General features: G+C 36.9%; 1 long non-coding RNA gene across 2 annotated transcripts in view; it reads right to left on the bottom strand.

Moving 5' to 3' along the window:
• Positions 1 to 22152, bottom strand: part of LOC140848003 (uncharacterized) — a 1137778-nt gene that overhangs the window by 423666 nt on the left and 691960 nt on the right. For both annotated transcript variants that reach the window (XR_012128446.1, XR_012128471.1), the window contains one exon: positions 8512 to 8581. This is a non-coding gene — a long non-coding RNA (uncharacterized lncRNA). The remainder of the gene's footprint in view (positions 1 to 8511; positions 8582 to 22152) is intronic.

The following is a 22152-nucleotide window of genomic DNA, read 5'->3' as shown; positions in this document are numbered from 1 at the left end:
CCACTTTTTAATTGGGTTATTTGTTGTTTATTTGTTGAGGCGTGTGAGCTCTTTATATATTCTGGACATCAAGCCTTTATCGGATCTGTCATTTACAAATATATTCTCCCATACTGTAGGGTTCCTTTTTACTCTATTGATGATGTCTTTTGCTGTACAGAAGCTTTTCAGCTTAATATAGTCCCACTTGTTCATTTTGGCTGTTGTTTTCCTTGCCCGGGGAGATATGTTCAAGAAGAGGTCACTCATGTTTATGTCTAAGAGGTTTTTGCCTATATTTTTTTCCAAGAGTTTGCTGGTTTCATGACTTGCATTGAGGTCTTTGATCCATTTTGAGTTTACTTTTATATATGGGGTTAGACAATGGTCCAGTTTCATTCTCCTACATGTAGCTGTCCAGTTTTGCCAGCACCATCTGTTGAAGAGACTGTCATTTCGCTATTGTATGTCCATGGCTCCTTTATCAAATATTAATTGACCATATATATGTCTGGGTTAATGTCTGGATTCTCTAGTCTGTTCCACTGGTCTGTGGCTCTGTTCTTGTGCCAGTACCAAATTGTCTTGATTACTATGGCTTTATAGTAGAGCTTGAAGTTGGGGAGTGAGATCCCCCCTAATTTATCCTTCTTTCTCAGGATTGCTTTGGCTATTCAGGGTCTGTGGTGTCTCTATATGAATTTTTGAATTATTTGTTCCAGTTCATTGAAGAATGTTGCTGGTAGTTTGATAAGGATTGCATCAAATCTGTATATTGCTTTGGGCAGGATGGCCATTTTGACGATATTAATTCTTCCTAGCCACGAGCATGGGATGAGTTTCCATTTGTTAGTGTCCCCTTTAATTTCTCTTAAGAGTGACTTGTAGTTTTCAGAGTATAAGTCTTTCACTTCTTTGGTTAGGTTTATTCCTAGGTATTTTATTCTTTTTGATGCAATTGTGAATGGAGTTGTTTTCCTGATTTCTCTTTCTGTTGGTTCATTGTTAGTGTATAGGAAAGCTACAGAATTATGTGTGTTAATTTTGTATCCTGCAATTTGCTGGATTCCGATATCAGTTCTAGTAGTTTTGGGGTGGAGTCTTTAGGGTTTTTTTATGTACAGTATCATGTCATCTGCAAATAGTGACAGTTTAACTTCTTTACCAATCTGGATTCCTTGTATTTCTTTGTTTTGTCTGATTGCCGTGGCTAGGACCTCCAGTACTATGTTAAATAACAGTGGGGAGAGTGGGCATCCCTGTCTTGTTCCCGATCTCAGAGGAAAAGCTTTCAGTTTCTCACTGTTCAGTATATTGTTGGCTGTGGGTTTATCATAAATGGCCTTTATTATATTGAGGTACTTGCCCTCTATTCCCATTTTGCTGAGAGTTTTTATCATGAATGGATGTTGAATTTTGTCAGATGCTTTTTCAGGATCTATGGAGATGATCATGTGGTTTTTGTCTTTCTTTTTGTTGATGTGGTGGATGATGTTGATGGACTTTCGAATGTTGTACCATCCTTGCATCCCTGGGATGAATCCCACTTGGTCATGGTGTATGATCCTTTTGATGTATTTTTGAATTCGGTTTGCTAATATTTTGTCGAGTATTTTTGCATCTACGTTCATCAGGCATGTTGGTCTGTAGTTTTCTTTTTTGGTGGGGTCTTTGCCTGGTTTCAGTATTAGGGTGATGTTGGCTTCATAGAATGAGTTTGGAAGTATCCCCTCCTCTTCTATTTCTTGGAAAACTTTAAGGAGAATGGGTATTATGTCTTCCCTGTATGTCTGATAAAATTCCGAGGTGAATCCATCTGGGCTGGGGTAGTTCTTTGTTCTTTGGTAGTTTTTTGATTACCACTTCAATTTCATTGCTGGTAATTGGTCTGTTTAGATTTTCTGTTTCTTTCTGGGTCAGTTTTGAAAGGTTGTATTTTTCTAGGAAGTTGTCCATTTCTCCTAGGTTTCCCAGCTTGTTAGCATATAGGTTTTCATAGTACTCTCTAATAATTCTTTGTATTTCTGTGGGGTCCGATGTGATTTTTCCTTTCTCATTTCTGATTCTGTTGATTTGTGTTGACTCTCTATTCTTCTTAATAAGTCTGGCTAGAGGCTTATCTATTTTGTTTATTTTCTTGAAGAACCAGCTCTTGGTTTCATTGATTTCTGCTATTGTTTTATTCTCCTCAATTTTGTTTATTTCTTCTCTGATCTTTATTATGTCCCTCCTTTTGCTGACCTTAGGCCTCATTTGTTCTTCTTTTTCCAATTTCAATAATTGTGACATTAGCCCATTCATTTGGTATTGTTCTTCCTTCTTTAAATATGCCTGGATTGCTATATACTTTCCTCTTCAGACTGCTTTTGCTGTATCCAAAAGTAGTTGGGGCTTTGTGTTGTTGTTGTCGTTTGTTTCCATATATTGCTGGATCTCCATTTTGATTTGGTCGTTGATCCATTGATTATTTAGGAGCGTGTTGTTAAGCCTCCATGTGTTTGTGAGCCTTTTTGCTTTCTTTGTACAGTTTATTTCTAGTTTTATGCCTTTGTGGTCTGAAAAGTTGGTTGGTAGGATTTCAATCTTTTGGAATTTACTGCGGCTCTTTTTGTGGCCTAGTATGTGGTCTATTCTGGAGAATGTTCCATGTGCACTTGAGAAGAATGTGTATCCTGTTGCTTTTGGATGTAGAGTTCTGTAGATGTCTATTAGGTCCATCTATTCTAGTGTGTTGTTCAGTGCCTCTGTGTCCTTACTTATTTTCTGTCTGGTGGATCTGTCCTTTGGTGTGAGTGGTGTGTTGAAGTCTCCCAGAATGAATGCATTGCATTCTATTTCCTCCTTTAATTCTGTTAGTATTTGTTTCAGATATGTTGGTGTTCCTGCATTGGGTGCATATATATTTATAATGGTTATATCCTCTTGTTGGACTGAGCCCTTTATCATTATGTAATGTCCTTCTGTATCTTTTGTTACTTTCTTTATTTTGAAGTCTGTTTTGTCTGATACTAGAATTGCAACACCTGCTTTTTTCTCTCTGTTGTTTGCATGAAATATCTTTTTCCATCCCTTGACTTTAAGTCTGTGCATATCTTTGGGTTTGAGGTGAGTCTCTTGTAAGCTGCATATGGATGGGTCTTGCTTTTTTATCCATTCTATTACTCTGTGTCTTTTGATTGGTGCATTCAGTCCATTTACATTTAGGGTTATTACTGAAAGGTATGTACTTATTGCCATTGCAGGCTTTAAGTTTGTGGTTACCAAAGGTTCAGGGTTAGCTTCTTTACTATCTTACTGTCTAACTTAACTTGCTTGTTGAGCTATTATAAACACGATCTGATGATTCTTTATTTCTCTCCCTTCTTATTCCTCCTCCTCCCTTCTTCATATGTTGGGTGTTTTGTTCTGTGCTCTTTTTAGGAGTGCTCCCATCTAGAGCAGTCCCTGTATGATGCCCTGTAGAGGTGGTTTGTGGGAGGCCAACTCCCTCAACTTTTGCTTGTCTGGAAATTGTTTAATCCCTCCTTCATATTTAAATGATAATCATGCTGGATACACTAGTGCTGGTTTGAGGCCCTTCTGTTTCATTGCCTTAAGTATATCATGCCATTCTCTTCTGGCCTGTAGGGTTTCTGTTGAGAAGTCTGATGATAGCCTGATGTGTTTTCCTTTGTAGGTACCCTTTTTTTTCTCTCTGGCTGCCTTTAATACTTTGTCCTTGTCTTTGATCTTTGCCATTTTAATTATTATGTGTCTTGGTGTTGCCCTCCTTGGATCCCTTGTCAAGGGAGTTCTGTGTACTTCTGTGGTCTGAGAGGCCATTTCCTCCCCTAGTTTGGGGAAGTTTTCAGCAATTATTTCTTCAAAGACACTTTCTATCCCTTTTTCTTTCTCTTCTTCTGGTACCCCTATAATGCAGATATTGTTCCATTTCGATTGGTCACTCAGCTCTCTTAAAATTCTTTCATTCCTGGAGATCCTTTTATCTCTCTCTGCATCAGCTTCTCTGCATTCCTGTTCTCTGTTTTCTAGTCCATTAATGGTCTCTTGCATCTCGTCCATTTTGTTTTGACGTCCTTCCAGAGCTTGTTTTATTTCTGTATTCTCCTTCCTTAGTTCTTGCATATTTCTCTGCAAGTCCATCAGAATGGTTATGACTTCTGTTTTGAATTCTTTTTCAGGAAGACTGGTTAAATCTATCTCCCCAGGTTCCTTCTCAGGGGAAGATGTAGCAGATGCCAAAGCTGTCTGGGTTAGTCTTGTCTGGATCATATTTTTTTGCCTTTTCATGTTGATAAGTGCTATTGACTGTCAGCTGGGAGAGCCAAACTTTCCACTTGCTACTGGCCTTTCTTTACTGGGACAACTGCAACCCGTAGTGGCTCGTATTGGGTAATTGCGTGTAGATTGGGTCTTTGTGTCTTGCTCGGCCGTTATGGAGAAAGCTCTCCTTCTGAGGGCGTAGTCAGCCTTAGGCTGCTTCTCTGCTTTCACTGCGCCCGGAGGGGTAATGGATAGGGGGTTGTTTGTTTGGCTGTTTACCTCCGTGAGGGGTCTCAGAGCTGTTGCCCATGGGGTTAGTGCACCCAGGTTTCCCTGGAATTTCAGCTGCTGGTCTGTGACCTGTGTTGTTTCCGTCCAGCTGTTGTGTCCCTGTCCCTTTAAGACTTTCAAAAAGCATTTGCTTTTCTTTGTCACAGGGGCATCTGCTTTAGCACCCGCTCAGAGGTCTTGCTGCCCTGTTTCCCTAGTTTCCATCCCTCCATGCATGCACTGTGTTTGTGCTCTGGTGCGGATGGCTGGGGCTGGGTGTTTAGCAGTCCTGGGCTCCCTCTCCCTCCCCGCTCCAACTCCTCTCCTCCCGCCGGGAGCTGGGGGGAGGGGCGCTCAGGTCCCGCTGGGCTGGGGCTTGTATCTTACCGCTTTCACCAGGCACTGGGCTCTCGCACGTGTGGGTGTAGTCTGGCTGTTGTCCTATGTCTTCTGGTCTCTCTTTTAGGATTAGTTGTATTTGTTGTATTTTCAAAAATATGTATGTTTTTGGGAGGAGATTCCCACTGCCCTACTCATGCCACCATGTTGGCTCCGCCTCTTTGTTTTACACCGTTTTCTCAAGGCAGCTGAATAGATGCATGGTGTTCTTTCCTATCTCTTAATATTTTATCTAGAATTTTAGGTATTAAATCTGTTGCACTTGACACAAATAATATCACCTTATACATCCTAATTCACCAGTTTACACAGTGGATTGGAGCAGAATACAAACCCGATAGGGAAAAGGATATATGGGATTACACAAGCACAAAAGAAGTTAGTGTACCCTAGCCTTCATGAAAATAAGGGTGGGTTCCATCAAGAGGGTTTTTCTTGAAAATGTGAATTTGGATTTTGAGAAAAATTTACAGCATTTGTGGTTCGACATATATATTTTGAAACCAGACTGTTTTCAGAAGTTACTTAGTCTCTGTGTGCCTCAATTTACTCATCTGTGGAATGGAGTTTATAATAGTTCTGTTACCTACCTCAGAGGGCTCCTACAAGGAATGAAGGAGATGACGTGAGTGATGTTGAGAACAGTGCCTTGCCATAGAAGGCACTCAATAAATATTAGACATTATTATTGGAGTGAAAATAAACAGCATCTTGCTTCTCATAGTTGCTCTACCTTATTGAAACATTTTATACACACCTATACAACGCACAAAAAAGAACACTAGATTTATGTTCCTAAGTATGTTTGAATCTACACAGCCATTCCTCTAGATTCATGACTTCTCAACATATAATTCTAGCTAAATGGCACCATTTCTTTTCCCACAACCAACTTAAAATTCATTTATCAAATGCCTCCCAGAATTACTGTGTGTCTCAAGTAAAATTTCACATGTGGAAGTAAACACCACCATTCTCATCCCTGCCCTCTCTCTGTGGATGATTTCAAACCAATGTCCTTTCCTGAAATATGAGAAAGGGACTCTTTCTGAAATACCTTTGTTCCTATTTTCTTTGTTATGTGGCTATGGTCATTATTTTTAGGATCTCCCCAGCTCTCAATTCACTGCAGAGATAGCCTGCCCTGAAATCTTTAATTACTGATCATACCGTCCTTCTAATTTTCTTTCCCCCTTGGTCTATTCACCCAAGCTGAAGCTGATTTGTGTCTTCTGTCAAAGTCCCTATAGATGAAACTGCCTCTCAATTAATGTATGTCCGCCCCCCCCCAACCCACTGACTTATAAAAAACCCTCCTCTTCTGCAAAGAATGCCATTTAGAAAGGTTGTTAATCACCACATGCTTGTTCTGAATTGTATTGTTCTGCGTTGTATCATGCTGCTCGATTGTAGGCTCCACGGGGCAGAGCCTTTGTTTGCCATACCCTGACTATTGTTCAGTGCAGCGCACATTGATGGCACTATAGAAAAAATAAACAATGGTTTTTCCCGTGTTTTTCCAATTTAATTGTCAAATGGGATGGTATAAAAGTACAATTCGCACAAGAAGTTGAGTACACAGCCTCTGAAATTGCTAAAATAAGCCACCTGAGTTAGAGGCTGTCTTTTTTGAGAATAACTTTCAACTTTTATCCATTTGTCATTTTCTTTCCTAAATGTATTTGAGAGTCAAACATGTATATTTAAATGATTGCAGGTAACCTTAACTCGCTTGACTTACTGGAGAACTTTCCTAGTGTTGAATCTAGCCTGAATATACTTGGTGTCGCTGAAATTACAGGAATTAAAAGCAGTGTCTGTTAAAGGCTTTTCACAAGCTGGCTCTATAAAAGGTGTCATTCCCCAGTAAAGTTCACAATTAGCACTGTGGACAGTAGTCGACACATTTTCAACCTGTGCTTTTTGTGAGGAAATGATTAAAAATAAACAAACAAAAGGAGGGCTAATTTCTTGCCAAAGCATAATTTGTCTTATATCTAGGAAATTCATACAAGGTAGGCAAAGCAGTTAAGTCAATTGCCAAGTATTTTAACTGTTTCTGCCTGACATTAGGCCCTATAGCATAGTTCAATTGGGATTGTTTTGGTGTAACTGGCTTCAGTATCCTACTAAATAGAATGATGACCAAACGGTCAAAGATCTAGATAGACTCTAAGAAACAGCAATATTAAAGAAGACAGACATATAAATACCTTAGATATGAAAGCATATTCCAGGAAAAATATCTTGTAAGTGCGCGCTACACAGGTCTAAATGTAAGGGTTCCCCAAAGCCTCATATTTAAATATAGATAATTTTAAAATAGATTCATAATGATATATTTTAGAGGTTTCTCTATAGGTTTAATGATAAGTAGCAGGTTTTGATCTTTAAAGATAAAATTTTACAGTGCAGAGTTTTCAGTGACATCATAAAACGTTCCCCAGGGCATTTGTCCAAATGCAGATTCTCAGGCTCCACTCCAGAGCTATTAAAGCAGCTCTAAAAGAGAATCTTAGGTATCTGTATTTCTAAGTTATGTCAGTTGATTCTTATTGACCAAGCAATAAGTGCCAGACTATTTAGTAAAATTCAAAATATCAAGCACTGAGTCCTTGTTTGGACTACTGGGATGCTGCCAGACACCTTGTGGGGTTTGGGTCAGTTGTAGCATTCTGTCTTTCTTTTTTCTCAAGTTAAAAAAAAAAAAGAAGAGTCTAGAGTAAGTATTCTCTGAAGTATTTTTTCACTCCAACATTCATTCTGTGATTCCAGTTAAGAAGATGAGGTGGCTCATATTGTTTTCTGATTCATCTTTACATATCTGAGAGATTAAGCAAGCTTGCCAAGAACAAAGTACATTTGCTTTGTTGTTTCTCTTGATACATATAACTCAAGGCTAATTTCCCAACTGCGTGCCGGTGCATTAATACTAATATAGAAAAGAGGCTTCCTTGAGAAACTCGGATTGTGGGGGTTTTTGGAAGGGGATAAGCAATAAGTAAAAGTGTTTGATACAAAGATTAAAATAGGTTTTAGAAGACTTTTATAAGGCTCTTTAAACATCTATTCATGATATAGCCACAAGCCCCTGGAGAGTCAAATAAATTATTCTTAAGATTCTTTCATGAGATAATGGAGGCTAATTTGAAGAAGTAAATAGTAATTGCAATATTAAGCAGTTCAAACTACTTTTAAAACTATTTATGGAACTCCCCATGCTGACAGATTTATTTGATGCTAAGTCCTTTCCCCTCATCGTTTAAGAAAGCATTTTACATAATCCGCATTACCTATTTTACATATGTGGCATTTTGCTTAGCATTAAAGTAGTTTATTTGGAGCAGATTTTTTAGACTATTCTGGGGAACAGCCTGCTACCCTCTTCAAGAAGCAGCGAAATGCAGGGATGCTTGTTTAAATGTGGCTTCTCTTAACAGCTTGTTGGGAGAGGGAACAGAATGAGAGTGTAAACATTATTAAAATAGTCGATAGTGCCAAATGCAAGGAAACAAATGCCAAAAATTCTCCAAAAGTAGAATGGAATTGACAAAGAATTGCATACTCCAGTATTTACACTCTTGATTTTCTAGGACTTACCAAGGTTCATGCACTAGCCACGTGTTCTAATCAGTAAACTTGGGCTGCACCCCCTCTCTTCCCAACGGCTCTGCAGAGAAAACAACAGGTGTTTCCAGTCAAATAATCCCGTGGAACACAGTCAGTAAAGACTCAGATGGGCCTAGTAACCCACAGATTTGCTTTAGGATTTTCTTTTAATAGTCTCCTTTGCTTTTTTGGTCTTTGGGAATCACACACAGCACACACAAGGTTGTTTCTAACTGTCCCCCCTACGTTGTTTAATGGAATTCAACAGTGTTCCCAGCCTGACGACAAAAGCTTTATGTAATAGAGAATGCAGCAGACTCATTTTGTGGCTCCTGTAACAGTAATACAAACATACAAACATGGGGATTTCTGATAATGCTGAGTACTTTAAATGTAACCACCCCTGCCCTTTGTAAAACATAAGCTGCTGCATGTTTGTACATGAATGGAGTTCAAAAGCAGAGCTGAGACAATAGCTACGTCCTTGGGCTCCTCTTTTGAATACCGTGTACAAGAGTGTGGCAAGGAGTGTGGAAGCTATTTCTGCTAGGCATGAATTTTAATTTGTACCCTCTGGCCTCTTGGAGGTCTGAAGGTTTTGTATGGATGAGGCAGAAATTTACCCGTGCCCTGAAAAAAGATGATGTTATAGGCTGTTTTCCCTGGCAACAAGATATGCATGTGGTCTCTTCGAGGAGACTAACCCTGCCTGACAGCTGGTGAGTCTTGTGTTACTTGAATGGGTTTTCTCATAGTTAATCCAGTTCCAAGCATTAATTCACAGTGGCTGTATGTGACAGAGCTATTTTAGTTTTTGCTCTTTTACTATAGAATCTGGAATATAAAAGAGAAGTGTGAGGTTGCAGGTTATAGGCTTGGAGCGCTCATTACAAAATCTCCATCGGGATAGAGGAAATCTAGTTCTGTGCAATTTTTTGGATCACTACCTCATTTTTAAGACTTAAGTCTTTGCTGTTCTAATTTGCCTCATGCTTATCCATCATAACTCTGTTGATTATGGAAATACTGTTATCTAGTGTAAATAGCTTGAATAGATTTTTAAGCTCCTAGAAGCTAACTTAGATCTAGTGTATTTCTGGACACATAGCTGACATATGTTGAATGAATAAGTAAATAATGATAATGCAAATAGTCCTAATAATAAACATTTTTGAAAGCTTATGTGCCAGGTAATATTATATATCTTATTTTAATTATTTCCCCTAATCCACAAACCACTCATGTAAATTAAACATTTTTTCCAAAAAAATAACAAAATAAGTAATTGATCAAGATCCTATGGTAAAAAAGTAGACAGGAAACTAGTTATGTCTTACTACATATTTGTTATTTCAGAATACCTTATAAAAGACTTAGCCCTGACTAATAAGACTCATGTAAATGTACAGATGGAAAATCCTAGTCATATAGTTCTAACATTATATTTTATACTTTAATATTCAATAATTGAGCAAGGTACAGGATAAGAGATGATAAATAATTATTTTTAAACACATATACATGTATGTATGTGTGTGTATATATATATGTATATTTGTATAGATGACATACATGTGTTCATGTGTATATATATATATATACTTTTATATACATACTCTTTTTTTAACACATACTTTTATCTGTACACATACTCATATATGTAGAATTCAAACTAATTCTCTTTCACTGGTGAAAGTGCAGGTGATTGTTTTATTCATTTTGCCTATTTCTATTTTATTTCTCAAATTTATATATGTATTCATTTCACAATGAATATTTTTAAGGATAATTAGCAAATTAGAACTTTGAGTGATGAATGCAGTAACCTGGTCAGGGCTTTATGAAGGAAAACAAGTGAGCTGGCTGGAAAAATCTATCAGATTTTGGCAAATGGAGAAGATGGGTAAAGGCATTTAGAAAGAGGAGAAAATCTTTCTGGCAAAGCTAGAGGTGAGAAGACAACAGAGCCTGTTCCAAGGACAGCACAGGCCCATTTTCTATGCTAGACACCAGCCAGTACACAAAGCAGAATGGGCCCTATAGGGAGAGGTGCCCCCATGTAAGCCTTCAGAGTAAGTATATTCAGCCTTTCCCATACCATGCCTGTGAAGGAGTCTGGAAATATTTGATGGTACACTAAGAACTAAAATTCAATTCGTTTTCAAAATATCATATCAGTCATTTCTGTCAAGGTTTACCATTTACACTCTGCCCTCTGTTTAACCCCTTTGTGGTAGAAAGATTCTAATAATTTGGATAGAAGCCAAGTTGTACAAGGCCTGTGAGGACATTCAGATTTGGGCATAAAATCCTGGCTCTTGCGAACTGGCCCAATGGTAGTATCAAAGTCCTAATGTTGTGATGAGAAATGCATAATTACCGATGTCAAAGACACAATGCCAAGCACATGAAAAGCATTCCATAAATGGTAGCCATTAATAATTGTACTCATTAGTTCTGTAGAAAACTGAAATGGATAGTCACTAACAAAAGTACTTGGAAGGGTGTTGAAAGCCCTCTTGTAGGAGTATTTTCCCGTTGCACTCACATAATCCACATGCAACCTACAATTTCTACCATTTGTCATTCTCTCGGAATAACAGGAAAAGGCTCCCGCTTGGATGCAATAGGCTTATTTAGGAAACAGAAAAGGAAGGAGGAATTAATCATTTACCGACAAACTGATATTTCCCCAGGCACCGTGCTAAGCACTTTATACATATTTCTGAAGCTGGGCATCACAAAAAAATCTGTACAGTTTCTCTTAATCTCATTTCAAAACTAAGAAAACAGGAGCTAAAAGAAGTACATAATTTGCTCATAATCTTTTGGCTAACAATGGAAAAATGGAAATACAACCTATTTTCATATGACTCTAAAATTTCTGATCTTTCCATGAGGAGTCACTCTTTATGGGAAAGAAGTAAGTTATGTAGGGTAGTAGCCAGAGCACAAATAACATGAGTTCTGTGCTCCAAACCATTTCTTTACTCTCAGCTAGAGCATTTAATTCTATGTATGTAAATATACTGACTGTTGAAGGAAGGGATTAAATTCTGTCAGTGTTTCAGTACCCTTTTTCTTCTAAAAATCTATCAAGCCTAATTCTTTAAAGCCACTGACAAAGGACATTTTTTAATAAGAACTAAGGCTTATACAGTCCTTAAGTATGTGTCAGGAGCTGTTCTAAGCACTTTACATATATTAATTCAATCCTCACAACAACCTATGACACAATTGTTATTATTAGATACTATTTTTATCAACATCTTACGTATGAGGAAATTAAGGTATGCAGATGTGAAGTAACACGTCCGAGGTCATCTAGAAAACAAAACAAGGTCCTCAATGCAAGATTTTATTATGTGATTTTAATGGCTACACAACATTCAGATCTTTGGGTCAGGTTCTTCTGAGGAAAGCAAAGAAAGAACAGATGTTTTCACTGGGAATGGTAAAGATCTGGTGCTTGAAGGTGAGTAACCTTGTGTAGCCAGAAAAGAAGTAGGAGGTCACTGAACAGCTGAAGGGGAATGGGAAGGGGCTGAAGATAAGCAGCTGTCACAGACTTCCCAAATTTACAGAATCATAATTTAATTCTGTGGTTTCAGGTAGCCTGGAATCCAGCCCTATCTATAAGTAACATAACTCAGATTTTTCATGGGAAATTATTCTTCGAATTCGCAAAGGCAGTGGTTCTCAAAGTGTGGTCCCAGGCCAGCGTGGTCATCATTGCCAAGAGACATGTTACAAATGCAGCCCGATACAGTCCTGCACCTGTGTATTAATAAGTCCTCCAGGGGAGTGAGTCTAAGGTGTACTAAAGTTTGAGAACCACTGCTGTAAGGCATGTGTTTTGGCTATATCTAATCTGGATGTGACTTTTAAGGTAGACGTTTTAATCAGATGTGGACAATCAGAACATTGAGAGAAGTGGCTGATTCACCGAAGTGGAACCTGTGAGACACAGTTTTTAGGATCTTACTGTACACATTGAGAGGACAGCATGTGAGATTGGAACTGGTTGCTACCAAAAGGGGGTGAGGAGGCTGCCAAAAAATAGAGGCAACACAGAGAGATGCAGCAGAGACCAGAGTAGGTAGAATATGGTATTCCATCTACCAAATATCTCTCTGCACCTCTGTTCTGGGTGACACAAACCGATCACTGTTAGGTGCTCATTCATTCCTGTTGTTTTCTCTGCTTGCAGCGCTCTTCCTTCTTTTCCTTACCTTCTTCAGGCAGACTTAACCATCTCCTGTCCTCATTCACACACCAATCTTTTCTTATATGAGCATATCCCTAATAGCCTTCCATTATAGCTAGTTCTTTTTGTACCTCCTCCCTTGTCCCTCCCAGAAAAGGATCTCCCTGAAGGTAGGAGTGTAAATTTGCTGCTAAGTTTTTATATGTGTACTCCTAGCACTCAGCATCATGAAAGATGCCTAAAATATGTTTATTGAATAAATAACTCTCCTCCAGCCCTCATGGGATTACTGCAAGGATCAAGTGAGAATAAGACCTGGAATAGGCTCAGTAAAATATAAAGCTCTATGCAAACATTAGTCATATTCATAACTGTTATTCCTTTCTCTTGTGGGATCATCTTTTCTACAGATATGTCATCACAAGGAATGTCTGGGAAATAAGACTGGTGAACCCAGTAAATCTCTGATAAATTGATTAGAAAAATTGCTGCAAGTCTTCACTGTTCTTTGTATGAAACTAGTACATAAAAATATAGAAAAATGATTACTGTGACAGAAATATAATAAAGAGATTGAGGATCCTCAAATATGTATTATGTAGAGACTTAGATGTGAGTGATTAAGCAAAAGAGTAGCACAAGGGAGCAATCAGAATGAGATTTTCAGGCAAAAGGATTTGCATGTGGAAAGGCCCTGTGGCAGCAGGCATCTGGTTTGAGGGGGGCTGGAGAGGTGGAAAAAAGACTTTAGTGAGTAATAGGATATGTTAGGGAGTTTGGTTTTTCACCCAGAGTAATGAGAAACCATGAAAAGGTGTTAGATAGAGGAGCAACATGATCAGATTGGTATTTTTAAATACCCTGGATCTTGTGGCTTTGACATAGTTATCCCAGGATCCACCCTGATATTTTACTGTTTTTATTACTTCCAATAGTAAGGTTTAAAATGCAACCATTGTTTGTCAAATTTTAAAAGTTATACTTACTGTATATTTCCTAACTTTCACTTGAGCTATGAAATTTGCTAAATACCAACCCCATTTTCATCTGAAGGAGAGTCTTCTCATCTATGTACTATGAAAAGTAAAGTGTAAATTTAATAGATTTAGTAATAACCACTTAAAAAGTCCCTCATTCAAGATTAAATTATACAAAAGTTAGTACACACACACATCTGACTCGTGAGCATATTATTAGAATGTATTTACTCATTTCAAATAGGTATACTTAAAATACATTTAGACTGCTAAAGCAAATAAACACTTATAAAATTATTTTTAAATATGTGACACTTACATTTTATATAAATTCATAATATTTATCATTTTTGAAAGTATAAACTTGCCAAAATTTACACATAAAGCACTGCAGAAACATTTGCTCTTTTTAAATATTGAAATTCAAAATTATGAAACATGAGTACTTCTAGCCACTACTATTACTTAACATCAAATTAAGGCAATATTGCAATAAAAAGAAATATAGAAATCTCTAAGGAAATTCAGGAAATTGCACACAAAACCTCATAGCACAATCAATAAGATGTATTGATTATATGAGCCCTTAGTTTAGTCTAGATGAGTAAGAAATAGTTTGTTAGATTATTTTTTCCAGAGTCTACATATTATGCTAACTACATTCTTTGAAAAACTGTTTAGTTTGGATGTTCTAGCAATACTGTTTGCAGATGTTTGACATTGCTCCGCCTAAACCACAGACTTGACACTCCCACATAATCTTCATGTTTCTCCACTGCCACTTTAGGAATACATGATTGCTATTGTCAGCTACAATTACCACCCACTGCAGAGGTTAATTTAAGCTGATTAGTTAGAGAAGGTATATATGTTTCAGCAGCTTTGAGGCCAAGCAAACTATACATGCAGTTCACCATATGATGTTTACTTTGTATTCCAGTATGACAGAGGAGAGAAAAGACAAAAAAAGACAGAGGCAATCATATATTTAAGAGATAGTTTTAAAGACATAAACTCATTGGCATCTTGTATCAGTTTATAGCCCTGTTCCAACTTCTGCCAGCATCCTCTAGGTGAAGGCTTCCCTAACTGAGTTGTACTGCCAGTTCTTGGCTGTTGGGTGCTGTCCTGTGCATCGTGGGATGTTAGCAGCATCCCTAGTCACTCTACCTACTACATGTTGTCTCCAAACATTGCCAAATGTCCTCTGGGAAGAGACAAAGCTCCTGGCTGAGAACCACTACTCAAAGCCCTACCAATTCAGAGCTATGATGCCTGCTTCCTTTTTCCTTTCTTCCTGAAGTTGATAGCTTCCCGAGATCTAGCTGTGCTAGTGTTCACAAGCAAATAGGCTTCCAGTGAGCTGGGGTCTACCAACTCTGACACCCTCCTGACCCTCACTCTGTGCCTATCCACAAATTGGCTTATTTAATAAAAATCTAGTAATAAAAGACTTAACAAAGTATGGCATAGCTGTTATTATAAATATAATGTGTCAGGCCTTGTTTCTAAACAAACTATATACACACATTGTATATAATCTTTAGAAAACCTCATTAGATTAGATAATATTCTCTTAATTTATAGCTGAATAAATTGGCATTTAGAAAGGTTAAACAATGTTCTTAGGGAAGAAAAAAATCCAAAATCCCAATATTCCTTTCAAGGCCCTTGATGATTGGCCACAGTGCCCTCGCTACACCTGCCCCACAACCAGGCTTTGTTTAAATTTCTCAAATAAACAAGCCAATCCGTGGGAATGCGTGCATGTTGCCCCTGCTCTAGCAGGCTTGAATCCCTCAGTTCCCTGGCTCCCAGATGGGCCTCCTCATTCTTTAGCTTCAGCATGGACATCAGTTCTATCAGGCGTGACTCATCTAATCCCACACGGTTGGGCTCTTCCCTTTGAAGAGTTACTGTACTTGATATTTGTTACACATCCCTGTATGTTTCTCCCACTTGTTCATGATCTCTGAGGAAATGAACTTTGCTCAGTCCATTACCATTTCCCCAGTGCCTACAATAGTGCTGGGTTCAAAGTCACCACTGTGTAAATGTTACTCACTAGCCATTGGAGTGAGTGAATAATGAATCTGCGTTCGGCGAACCATTTTGCTCAGAAATAGTGGATCATTGATTTCAACCCACGTCTTTCTGATTTTGAAGACATTTCCAACCTCTTGGGCCTAGTAGACCACTCTTTCCTGCTGGCTGCATTTTTGCCCCTCCCAGCTATTAACCATGACCTTACATAAAGACAACTTGAGAATATATAGGTGTCACATGATGTGGTCTCAGAAACAGTAATGACTAAAACTATTATTTGCAATTCCATAGAATACACACCTAAAACAGGAAGTAGATGGTTAATTTGAAAAATCAAAATTGGATCACTTTAATAAAAATCACAACTAATGAGTCATTTATTTAAAATCCTGTACTAGATATTACCAATTCACATGATAATGAGTTTAATACTGTGGTGGAGTTTCAAATGCCAAGTATCACCCTCCGTTACTGTGAACAAATGGAATTCTGCCATGTGTGAACATTTCATGTTGACACAATCTGTGCTTCCCAATACATTTCAATAGATAGCAAGTGCTTATGGTTAAGACTTGCTAACCGGTCTTCATATTTCATTAAACTTCAGTATGATTGGATGAGCTCCTCAAAGCCAGGAACAGACAGTGGCACAATTCTCTGCAACTGAATGACCGACTATGTTCACAGTATCTAAAATGCCTCATGAAATAGGTTTAATTATGCATAGGTTAAAAACTGTTGGTTTAGTGTGCAGTATATAGGATGAGATATTTAAGTCAGAAATTATATACAACCTTTTGGAAGAGGACCTTAAAGACAGCTACTGTGTAAACATTCACTTCAGAGCTAGATGCCAAATGTCAGCATTCCAAACATATGAGTAACTGCATTTCCTTTTCTTTCCTACTGCTTGTGGTTTTGTAATTAGTCTGCTGGGCAATGGCAATATTACAAAGAGGCTATTAGTCTAAATTTATGATTTAATTCTACATTAAAAAAGTCTTCTTAGCTGGCAGTTAAAACTAAAATTCTGTACCCACTTTAAAAACAAGTGAATAATTTTGAATAAAATGAAGCAAAGATAAACTGGTCCCCACTTACACGAACAACAACAAAATCTCAGGAAGGGCAGTTCCCTCAGCCCTTGACCAGGGAATCTGCAAGAGTAAATGGCAGCAGTCAGAACGACTATAATTTTTTCAGAGTAACAGGAATGACTTGCATCTGTGTAACTGGTTTATATACTATCCCACATAAAGATTTTTGTATTGGTCTTTCAGGTTACTCATATTGCCTGCCACTGCTTAAATATCATAATTTTTTTCTGCTTAAGTATATATATATGCATAATAAGTAAAAAAAATGTTGGATGAAAAAAATATTTAAAAAATTAATTCCCCCTAACCAACTCCCTACAGCCTATGGATGGCAGGAAAATTTCCATACTCCCTGTGAACTTATCTTTCAGTTTGTTCACTTCCTTCTCATTCCAACAAGAAACTACTTCTTATCTATATATAAATAAAATTGTGTTAAGGAGGAGCTGATGGCTTATAGAGGACTACTCAATGATGAGTAGAAAAAAGAAAATGAGGAGGGAGCTTGATATTATTGAAGACTTACCACGTGACAATCTTTTTTAAAATGTGCATTGTATAATCAATCCTAAAATTCCGTTAGAAAAGAATTACTGCTATCTTAATTGCATTTTCCTGGAAATGCAGTGGTCATGAAAATATGTCCATGATTATCAGCTAGATAATGGGAAAATTAAAATTTAAATCCATGCTCATCTTATTTTGAGGTCTATGCTCTTTTGTACATTTTGGATCATAAAGCCAACAAACACTGATTAAATATGTACCATTCATATCAGGTGCTATGCTACATTCCGGAAGCCCTGTAAGAGCTCACAGTTTAAAGGAGGATATATGTTAAGAAGCACAGAATGTTAATAGGTAACCATCGAAATGGAGAGTACACAATAATACAGATGAACAAAGGAAAAGGTATTATTTTATTACAATGTTTAATGTGTTACCTTAAAATAGAATTTGTTGCAATTTTCAATACAGAGAAGAAAAGATAAGAAAATCAAAACAGCTCATCATGACATCAACCAGATACTGTTGACATCAGAAATTATCAGAACTATGGAGAGGCACTGAATATTATGTCAGATCCCCTACACTTTCATCCCCAAACCCTGTCTCTAAAGCTATTTTACTAAAAGCGTCCTCTGTATGTGTGCACATACATATATTTGTGCTTGACTTAATGGGTTACTCTATAGATATTTCTGCATCTTGCATTTTTAAAAATAATATACCATGTGGCAATTTCTATGTTAATATTAAGGTCTATCACATTTTTTAAAATAACCGAGGTTTCTGTTGTACAGAGGTACCAGAATTGATCTAATTAGTTTCTATTGATGACATTTAAGTCATTTCCAGTATTTGCTATTAAAAATGCTGCACTGAACGTCCTGTGTATGTGTGTTTAAATCAGAACTTTAAAAATGTTTATTGGCAAATTCCTAAGAGTAAGATTGCTAGAACAAATATTAATTTATAAATGACAAATTTTGTATGTTGTTAAGCAAAAGCTCTACGTTGACAATTAGGAGTAAAGTTTTTTGTTTTGTTTTTTTTCAAATTCAGCTCAGAGTTTAATCCAGATTTATTATATTCTCTAATGAATGATCAAGTCATTATTAAAGTCTAGGAAAAGATGACATTTTAAGCTATGTAAAACAATTCTTGAAAAAGGATTGTGGGCATAAGAAAGTTTTGTGGTTTGTTATTGTTTCCTTTTAAGTTGAGTTGCAATATAGAAATCCAACAGAAACGCTTGGTCTTCTTAGTAGTTCTATGGTAAGAAAGATTTTACATGCTCATGTGTCTCCTACTTTCCAAAGCAAAAGTTATTACATTGATCTCTACAGCTCCTCTTGAATCATGCATCACATTTTGGTTAAACAACCTTTACAAAAGAGCAAATGATATAGAATGATAGCTAACAGTAATGAATATTCACTAGATGCCAGGCACTGGGATAACTAAGGGTAGGTGTTAATTAATGTAACACTGTCAACAACCCCATGAAGAGTCTTCACAAGGTGGAATTTGAATCCTTGTGAACCCAGGTAGAACCTCTCCAGAGTTTGTGTTCTTAGTTTTTCCAAGGATAAAAAGTGTTCATATCATGGAACTGTGCTAAAAAATATATACATACATAACATTAAGATTCTCAGTTCTGGCTCTATGAGAAGTTGATACGAACACATATTCTATTTCAATTAGAGCTCCTTTTCTGATGGCAATTTCTACTTTTGACTGATCAAAGGCCAATGTAGACTGAAGAATAATGAACTCAATTTAGCCAGCAGATCCTCTGTCCCTCAATCTTTCCCATTTTTTAGATTAATCTACAAATTTAGATGGACTTTCTTATTCTCAAGGAAGCCAAAGCAATAATAGATTTTTTTCAAACAAGAGATGCACCTTAATGCAAATTACCAGAGAAAGAACATTCACTCTTTTTTTGGTTGAGATTGACAGAAAATGCCAAACATCTGAAAGCTATAATTTTTAATCATTAAAAGAATACATTAGTTATTTGTATTATTAGATGTTTAGTGATCCACAGAGAATAAGTCAGCATATTATTATTAACATATAGTATCTCATAATAGGTTTAGACTTACTTAATATATTGTTAGCTTAGCTAGTTTCAGACGTATCAATGGGCCCAAAAATGGAGTTAGATCTCGACTGAGACAAGTTTTACATACCTCTGATACAGAAGACAAAAGAACACCTTCTCCTACCTTGATTCCCAAGGGACACAAGACACAAGAAGCATAAAAAACTTAACTGTGGAAAGCATCTTTTGGGAAAATGGTATGAGCACACATTTAAATATGGTGGGTTAATAACACTGCTCTCATCTACAAATGATTAATAACAATACTGAAATTTACTATGTGCTAGTCATTGTCCTAAACCCTTTACAGAGATTATTTCATTTATTCTCCAAAGTAGTATTCTGAGGTGGGTACATTTATTATATTTATTTATTGACAGGGAAACTTAGATGAAGTGATGTTAAATTGTTCAAATTGATACCGGTAGTGGCAAGGCCAGGATTTGATCCTGGGCAATAGTTCAGAGCTCTGGACTGTTGGAAAAACTCGAGTATGTGAAATGAGAAAGAGAGCTGCCATTGCCATTAAGTTACACACTCCCTCTGGCAAATATGTGAGAGAGCTTATTCAGATATTTATGTCCCTTACATTTTACTACTCTGAAAATTTTAAATTCCATTTAAGCCTAGGCTAAAATGGAATTTGGAAAATATAGATCACTTCAAAAATAAAGATATCTGAACTTGCCCTCCAGCTCCCTCCTGGCATCTCAGGAATTCTGTATTTTGGTATTTCTTCTCTTGCATACTTAATCTCTCCCTCTAAATTAGGCCTTTAACTCTGATTATTTTAATTTTTTAAATTGAAGTGAAATACACATACCATTAACCATTTTAAAGTGAACAGTTCAGTAAAATTTCATGCACTCACAATGTTGTGCTATCACAAACTCTTCTAGTTCTGAAACATTTTCATCAGCCCAAAAAGAAACCCCATGCCCATTAGTCAGTTGTTCCTCATTCTCCCCTTCCCACAGTCTCTGGAAATCACCCATTCACCCTCTGTCTCTATGAATTAACCTATTTTGAATATTTCATGTTGAAAGAATCATACAATACATAACTTTTTGTGTCTGGTTTCTTTTAGCGAGTTTGGAGGTTCATTTATGTTGTAATATTGATCAGTGCTTCATCCATTTTTATGACTGAAAAAGAACCATTGTATCTATATACCACCATTTGTCTATCCTTTCATGTGTTGATGAATATTTGGGCTATTTCCATCTTTTGCCCTTTGTGAATAGTGCTGCTATGAACATGCGTGTACATAAATTTGTTTGAGTACCAGCTTTAAATTCTTTCGCTATATACTTAGGAGTAGATTTACTGGTTTTGTGTGTGTGTGCATGTGTGTTTAATATGCAGTCAAGTCATTCACATTTTAAAACTATTTTTACACAATCTGTCAAGCACTTCTAGCTATAATTCAGTCTATTTCCTCCCCTCTGTATGCCAACTTCTAGAGAGCTGCCTATTTTCCGATTTCATTTATTTACCTTATTTTCCCTCAACTCATTCCATTTTGATTTCTGCCTTCATTTTGCACCAAATATATATCTAACTAGAGTCACTGACAATTTCCAGTTCTCTATTATTAAAGTCTCTTGTTGCCTGAACAGCATTCAGCATTGTTGAGCAATTCCTCCTTCTGGAAACACTCTATTTCCTTGGACATTATGTTTCCTGTTAAGGAGTCTAATTACTCCTTAGCATTTGCAAGATTAACTTCCTCTACCCAGACTTAAAGTGTCGGCATATCTTAGGGCAATTGTGAGTCTATATTTCTTTTCTCTCTGTAGAGTCTCCCTAAGTGATCATAGAATATTACCTACACTCTAAGGAATGTCTCTGCTGCATTTCCAATCATACTTTCTCTCCTTTGTTCTTTCTGTTCTAGTCTCATTGGCTTTTTTTTCGTATGCCCTAATCTGTTACACTACCTCCTGTCAGAGGGTCAGAGGGCCTGTCTTGAGTCTAGGCTTCTAGTCCCTTTCACCTCACCCTATTCACCTTTCAGACCTCTGCTCAACTGCTAATTTTTCAGTAAAGTCTAATTTATGTCACTAAGTCAGAGCTCCCTTATGTACCTTTAACATCATATTGTCTTTATAATGTTTTCTTCATTTTAGTATGATTATCTGGTATCTGTCTCTTTGATTAGACTATAAATTTCCTTAGGGTCATACCTATTTCATTCATAAGGGACAACATCTGGTTTTGGAAAAACAGACCTAGCATAGTGTTTGAATATAGTGGACACTCAATAAATATTTGCTGAATGAATGAGATAAAAAGGGAGATTAATACAATCAAGTTTCTCAGTGTTAGAGATGGGTAGTTTCTTTAAAATCACTTATATTTTCCTTTACAAATTAAAAAGTATCTGTAAGGCAAATCTTGACTTGTTTTCAAACAATAACTCTTAAAGAATTTCTAAATGTTTTTCATATACACTATATGAAATCGGACCATTCTAAGGATGAACTCAGTGGCAAAAGAAATAGAGGAAAACCTGGCATAAAGTTTTGAAAATTCATTGTAAAATTAAACTGGAGAAAAAAAATTAACATACAGAATCATAGAAACTGAGAACTGATAGGAACCATCATGACAATCTTGGTCAGTCACTTTGAAAGCCGTTGCTACTGCCCACGTGACCTGTCACTGCCATAACCAGAGTCAGAAAAGAACTCT

Source organism: Manis javanica, chromosome 1 (genome assembly GCF_040802235.1).
Source record: "Manis javanica isolate MJ-LG chromosome 1, MJ_LKY, whole genome shotgun sequence".
NCBI lineage: Eukaryota > Metazoa > Chordata > Mammalia > Pholidota > Manidae > Manis > Manis javanica.
The sequence above is the reverse complement of the archived record's forward strand: the minus strand, read 5'-3'. Positions and strand labels throughout refer to the sequence as shown.